This window comes from Dipodomys spectabilis, unplaced genomic scaffold (genome assembly GCF_019054845.1).
Source record: "Dipodomys spectabilis isolate Male_0828 unplaced genomic scaffold, ASM1905484v1 ptg000297l, whole genome shotgun sequence".
In the NCBI taxonomy this organism is placed as follows: Eukaryota; Metazoa; Chordata; class Mammalia; order Rodentia; family Heteromyidae; genus Dipodomys; species Dipodomys spectabilis.
The window spans coordinates 2,396,027-2,403,787 of NW_024870974.1; positions in this window are offsets into that span (position 1 = coordinate 2,396,027).

The following is a 7,761-nucleotide window of genomic DNA, read 5'->3' on the forward strand; positions in this document are numbered from 1 at the left end:
ACTTTTCCATAACATCATCACTCTACCATTCAGCTCAGTGCACGTCCATAGCTGTGGGGTTTTATTTAAAACTAGTACTTTCTGTGTGAAGACTAATGCTTCCCATTCTCTGTCTTGATGAAGTTACTTAACCTCCCCCTCACGTGTCTCCTGGCAAGAATAGGCTATAATAATAACTGTTGAATGAGTGCTGGATAACTGAATGCCTCCACTCAGGCAACACTTATTTCCAAGTCCCAAAAAGAAGCACTTCCAACAAACACGCATCCTTCCTGTTCATAACACTAGCACCAGACACATACGCCACTAGCACCCTTTCCAACACTGTGTGTGTGCCAGTCCTGGAGCTTGAACTCAAAGCCTAGGCATTGTCCCCAAGCTTTTGTGCTCAAGACTAGTGCTCTACCTCTTGAGCCACAGCTCTACTTCCAGTTTGCAGTAGTTACTGGAGATAAGAGTCTCACAGACTTTCCTGCCCAGGCTGGCTTTGTAAGTTCTCTCCTGTCTCTACAACCCTGTCATTTTCACATGCTCTGCTTTCTTATTGCCCTCAGCCAGCTCTTCCTCTTCTGCCTGATCATGCCGTGCTCTTCAGGACTCTGACCTTCATCCTATCTTGTGCATTGCTGCTACACATGCTCTAGAGGAGTTCATTCACACCTACGAGGAGTGAGCCATGCTGTCTCCAAGACAACTTCCTGGTGACTTCTAGACCAGCCAGCAGGACCACATCCACATGGGTGCTGTGCAAGTGTCCATTGTCTTCACTCGCACTCCTCTTTCTCTCCCAGACCCCCAAGGCCTAGTGAGTGTTGCCACCTCCTCCTGCCATCCAGACAAAGTCAGCCGCTTGAGACACCACACCCCTCACACACAGCCTCTGTCCTATTACCACAGCTCCTCCTAAATCTTCCAGGTCCACCCCATTTCACCACTGCTTCTGTTTATCCTCATTTCTCTCTGTACTTAAGAAGAGCCTTCTAACCGGCCTCCTGGGATCTAACCACGCCCTCCACTTCATGCCCTGTATCACTGAGGGTGATGATGCAAAGAAAGCAAAAGAATCAAAGCTAACTGAAGAATTCATCATGCGAGAGGCCCTCGGAAGAGCACTGCCTTCATCTAAAACATCAGCTTTTGGTACCATTTCTCAGGATATCCCAAGCATATGTGCCAAAACAACTTTATTAGAAACAGCTCCTGGGGAGAATTGAATTGTGATTCTTCCCTTGCTTGAAATCTTCCAGCAGGTAGCCTTCTTCATGCAGATGTTTTGGTACTTTGTGACTGGGCATGTCTAGCTTCATAAAGCATCCTGTCTCCCTGGTCAGCAACCCAACCCAAACTATTCCATGATTCCCATTAGCTGCTCCTAAGGCCTGAAATACTCCCGGTCTCTAACCCCACCACAGCCAAACAAAACAGACCACTCTTCCAGGACTCAACAAGTGCATCAACCCACTAAACATGCCTTCCTGCCAACCTCAGAAACCACTCAGCTCTACTCACTTCTTGTCAGGTGGTTAAGCACAGCTAAATATCTATCAAATTGTGCATAACTACGTGTCTGGTCTCCTCTACTAGATGAGAAATCACAAACTCAAGTCATTGTGTAGATTCTGTTAATTTTAACAAATGAACAAATTACAAAGCACCAAAACTCTCTGGGACAGAGGAATTTTACTAATGTCTTTCTAGGTGGAACAATCCTCACACGAGTATGCATTAGAACATAGTAGGGTAGTTTTCCAACTCAAGCAAATTATAACATGACCTTTTTTCCCCAAGTCTAATATTAAAAATACGATTTTAATGAAGTTGGGAGTCATATCACTTCATAAGTGACCAGCAAGGACTAAACATTTACAGAAATGTATAAAGAGTTTAAATTATCAAAAATGAAGAGTAAGACAAAGAGCGGAAGTGCCTGATGATGGCTTGGTGGTTTAGAGCTGGCAGGAAAGCTGATGCCTAGGATTTGGTCATGGAGCGAATCTGTACAGTGTACATAGTGTTACCATCCGCAGAAACAAAGCATGACTAGGTATGTAGCTTAGTGGTAGAGTGCTTGCCTAGCATGCATGAAGCCCTGGGTTCGGTTCCTCAGTACCAAATACACAGAAAAAGCACAGAAGTGGTGCTGTGGCTCAAGTGATAGAATGCTAGCCTTGAGCAAAAGAAGCTCAGAGACAGTGTCCTGGCCCTGAGTTCAAGCCCCAAGATTGACGGGGAGGGGGGGAGTATGTTTACCTTCTAAATCACCACCTTCTACATTTGTGTTTATTGGCTTTCCATAGCCCTTCCATAATAGGAAGTTAAAACCTAGATCTTCAGCATTCTTTGCAATCTCCTGAGGGAGACTGAAAACACGAATTTTAGAGCCCCCACAACCTGAGTTTTATGACCCAATATCTCTGATGTGGAGCGGGGCAGGGAGAGAGAAGTGCCAATCCTAGGGATTAATCTCAGGGCCTGGGCACTATCAGCTTGTTTTGTTCAAGATTCACACTCTACCATCTGAGCCATAGCTTCACTTCCAGCTTATTTGGTGCTTAATTGGAGTAAAAAGTCTCACAGGCTTTCCTGCTCAAGTTAGCTTTGGACCACAATCTTCAGATCTATTTCAGCCTCCTGAGTAGCTAGGAATATAGGCAGGAGCCACTGGTGCTCAGAAAAAAAAATATGAGTTTTTAACAAGTTCTGAGGGTGGTAATGTACTTGGTCAAAGACCTGCCCATTGACAACAACTATTATGCTATTCCATTCTGACTGTGAGTGGCATTAATGCAGTGAGGTGAGTTGCTTTCATGATGAAACTCTTACAGAATCTTCTTTATCAGTGCCATATGTAAAACTCTGACTTCACACTTCTGCAATTCCCTCCTGTGGAAGCAACCAGTCCTTCCACAGCCCTGCCTTAAGGATGGAAAGAATATTGGTTATTCACATTGCACTTTATTGCCTATTGCTTTAAAGCCCTATTATCTTTTGAGGTTCATGTTAACCAGTTACTAGCACCTCCTTCCCTTCCTCACTGATATCTCAGTCTTTCTCATCATTCACTGAGGACTCTGGTACCTGCTTTCAGTCTTTTTTGCCAGCCCTGGGGCTTGAACTCAGAGCTTGGGCATTGTCCCTGAGCTTTCTTTTGCTTAAGGCTAGCACTCTACCACTTGAGCCACAGCGCCACTCCAAGTGCTACTATCATTATACACATCAACATAGAAAATGCAACCAACATCATAGCCCATTATCCTCTCTGATCTCATTTCTTTGTGTGTGTGCAGGTACTGGGAAAAATCCCTCAGTAGTACACATTGGTATATTCCGTTTTCAGATTCACTGGTGCCTTCAACAGCTACCAACAGCCTTCCTGTGCTTCCCTAGTTGTAGACATGATTCAGACTTTTCTGTGCCCTCATTTCCTCATTTCTCCCTCTCAGTGGATGAGCTTGCATTCACAGAAGAAAAGAAACCCATAGAAGAGCCCACACACACACCAGCCCGAGACTTACCCACCTCTACTCAGTTAACTTCTTCCTATTTCTTCCTTCCATCCTATCATTGAAAATAAGGTCACTCTTCCTGGTTAAGGCTAACAGCTGACCTAAATGTCCACATCTGCCCCCTGGAAATCTTATTGAGTCAGGTGAGCAGGTCCTGAAATATATCCAAATTTTATATATGTATATGTGTGTATGTATGTGTGTGTATATAATCCAGATATACCTATTTTTTACAAAAACCCTTGTCTCAACCCCAAGCACTTCATGTGCTGCATGCCCCTAAAGACCAACTTCTAGAAAATTATACATGTACATTTTCTCCTATTCACCTCTCCCTTGTGGCTCCAGCCCCGTCCTACTCTGCCAAACTCTTCTCCTTTCTCGAGAACCACAGTGAAGCTCTACAGTACCATAAACTGACCATCCATCCATGTGTCCCTCTCCAATTAGATCCAAACTTGTCTAAATTATGACTTTAAGAGGAAGTTTGTAATATGAGAACAAGGAATGAAAGTAAACCACATTGGGCAAATACATCAAGTCAGTGGATGAGAAGACAGGGAATACTGAAATTGAAATCATCAGACGGGAGAAGAAATCATCGTTGATTCCATCAATGGCTGAAATTTGGGGGAGATGGGCAAGCTAACAAACATCTAAGCCATTCTGACATCGTCATAAGGGATTTCCATTCAGCCTTCCTCCAGAAAACAAAGTCCAACACAAAAGTATATACTAATAGAAAACTTAACATGTTTGAACCTAGCTACTCAGGAGGCTGAGATCCAAAGATCAGGGCTCAAAGCCTGCCTTGGCAGGAAAATCTGTGAGACTCTTATCGCCAATTAACCACCAGAAAACCAGAGGTGGAGCTGTGGCTCAAAGTGGTAGAGTATAGCCTTGAGCAAAAAAAGCTCAGGGACGGTGGCCAGGCCCTGGGTTCAAGCCCCACAACAATAAGTTATTTGAAAAAGAGAGCTTATTTGGAGACAGTTTTAGCCACATATTTTGTTACCATTTGATGTTTTATTCTTGGAGACTACAACTTACTGCCATAATGAGCTCTCTTTCCCTTAATTTATCTAATAGTGTTTACGACTGCTCTGAAAACTCTACAATATAGCTGGGCGCCAGTGCCTTACGCCTGTAATCCTAGCTACTCAGGAGGCTGAGATCTGAGGATCACGGTTCAAAGCCAGCCTAGACAAGGAAAGTCTGTGAGACTTATCTCCAATAAACTACTAGAAAACCGAAAGTGGTGCTGTGGCTCAAGTGGTAGAGCACTTGCCTTGAGCTGAAGAGCTGAGGGACAGCGCCCAGGCCGAGAGTTCAAGCTCCACGACCGACCAAAAAAAATACAACTCTACAATATTAAAGGTATCTTTCTTACTTTTAGGGATAAGGAATTCATTAATTTTGAAAGAGTAGTATCTTCCCAGACTCATTATCCTTCCCAAACATGAAAGAAGGGCTAGTCCTGTTTTTATGCACTATATAACAGCCTTGTACTAGATTTCACACACTGAATCCTTATCCTTGTAATAGATTTTACCTACTGAATGCTCATGGTAGACCACCATGCTAGCCACTTGGCTCATCTCATTCCATCTTTCTAATTCTCCTGTGAGGTTTTGGTATTTTATCATTCTCATTTTACACATTTTACACATTCTCATTTTACATTTTAGACATTTGGAAAGAAACATTAAGTCATTTATCCAAGCTCACATAGCTAAAAGTAACAGAACCAGAATTCAAAAACAATCTCCACATTCTTCACTGCAGTGCTAAAGCTAGAAGTCTTACAACCAGGACAGTTATATGTGCAGGGTACAATTACATTCAGCCATCTACATTTCCCTACAACTCAAGTGTGCTACCAAAGGATGTCCAGATTCATGATAGGTGACTACAAGTCCACCACGACCTTGAAGATTTCCCAAATGTCTAGTCCTAATCGGAAATAAGGCAAACTTCCCTCTCCAGCTAAGACTTAAAGGAAAATTCAGAATCATGATAGCACATCAAATCCCACAGCAAGTTGAGTCACAATCTCTTGATGAGTTTTCCATTTCAAAAAACTGGCTGCAGTCCAATATTCCCCTTTTTCAGTATAATCTTTGTCAGAGTAAACATGATAGCAGAAAGAAGCCAATTATAGTGGATTCACACTATAGAAATATTATTTACATGTAAACAATACATAAAAATGTAAGGAGCTGGGAAAGTGGCTCAGTGGTAGAGCGCTTGCCTTGCATGCCTGAGGCCCTGGGTTCAATTCCTCAGCACCACATAAGCAAAAAAGAAAAAAGCTGGAAGTGGTGCTGTGGCTCAAGTGGTAGAGCACTAGCCTTGAGCTGAAGAGCTGAGGGACAGCCACCCAGGCCCAGAGTTCAGGCCCAACAACTGGACCAAAAAAAAAAAAAAAATGTAAGTATAGCCAGGCGTTTGTGGCTCATGCCTGTAATCCTAGCTACTCGGGAGGCTGAGACCTGAGGATTACGGTTCAAAGCCAGCCCGGGCAGGAAAAGTCTGTGAGACTCTTATCTCCAGTAAACCACTCAGAAAACTGAAGTGCTGTTGTGACTCAAGTGGTAGAGTACTTGCCTTGAGCTGAGGGACAGTGCCCAGGCCCAGAGTTCAAGCCCCATGACCGACCAAAATAAAGAAAAAAAATGTATATATACACATACTTCGGAACATCAAGAACCAATCTTATGGTATAGAATCAGGTGTTTCATATTCCAAAGTACACAAGAATAAGATGAGACAGACAAAAATGAACAAATCTCATTCCATTCTTAAGGTGCTACTTTGCTATATTTTATGCTCTGAAAAAAATATTCAGTCACACTAGCATCACTAGTGTGAACCAGATAATGATATCAGATTTTAAATAAAAACCTATCATCAAAATAAATTTAGTTCATGTGTAAAATACCCTGAGTTAGAACACTACAAGGTGGCATGATCTTCAGATGCTCTTCAATGCACCCGCTTTCACAGAGCAAAGGAGCAGAGAGGAATGCACATAACCGCAACCATCCTGGCAATGGTCTATGCAATAAAAGCTTCCACTTCATATGTTCCGTGGCTCATGGCACTTTGTTGTCTAACATCTTCTAAAAACAATTATATTTGAAATTTGTATTTCCCAAGTCTTCTGATATGTGGCAGGCACTTTCACACAAAAAATGTAAGCAAGCACAGCCTGGAGCGGGCTGAGTCCACAGTGCCAGCAAGTTGTAAGAAGGAATCAAAGCCACGTTGTGACGCACATGCATTCCAGATCACTAGCAAACCAACCACTCTGATCTCAGGAGACTCAAACTCTGAATTATGGAGAAGCCCGGAAATGGTTGGGAAGATATGGAGGTGGGGTGCCTGCAGGGAACCCCAAAAGTAAACAGAACTGAAAACTGCTCATCTTGATCATAGCAAAGGGTTCTCCGTTTCTGGCAGCCTCAGATAGTCCTGTTAAACGACCATTCCATGTGTCCTTCCTTGGTCTCTCCACTCCCTTTCTGTGACTAAATTTCTTTTTATAAGGATTCAGTTCTTATCAAAGGACTTTAGAACCTGCCCTCAAAATCTCATTTTAGTTAGCTATTGGCAAAGACTGTTTTCTGAGGTTCTATGCACAAGCAAGCATGGGGATATACATGGACTATATACTATCTATACTACATCAATATACTACAGATGATGTATTGCATATATTATACAATATTATATAATTATACACAATGTATACAATATATTACACATTATATGTTATTTATAAATAAATTACATAATAATTCCCTCAACCACATCTCTTCCTTTGTTAACTAGAAATCCTATAGTGAGAAAGAAAAATCTGGTTTTTGAAAGGGTTAAGTACTTTTCTCACACCTGATCTCCCCAGAACACTATGCCTAATCAGTGAAATTCATTTCAATCTACTGCAGAATTTGAAGATCATAAACACATTTTATACACATCTCACCAACAGGGGGCACATTCTGAATGCCTAGAAAAATTACTAACCCTTAAATGCCCGGAGCCCAATTTCCTTATAAGCAATACATAACAAAGAATTAGATTGGTGTCAGGGAACTTTCCAGTGTTCTGAGAATATTATGATCATAACTGACTTATTTAAAATCTATTTCATCTGTATATACAATTTCACTCTCAATGTTTTCTGTGTTGAAGGTAATCCATCAAAATGCAAATGAGTAACGTTTCTACAGGCCATAAATACAAATAAAAC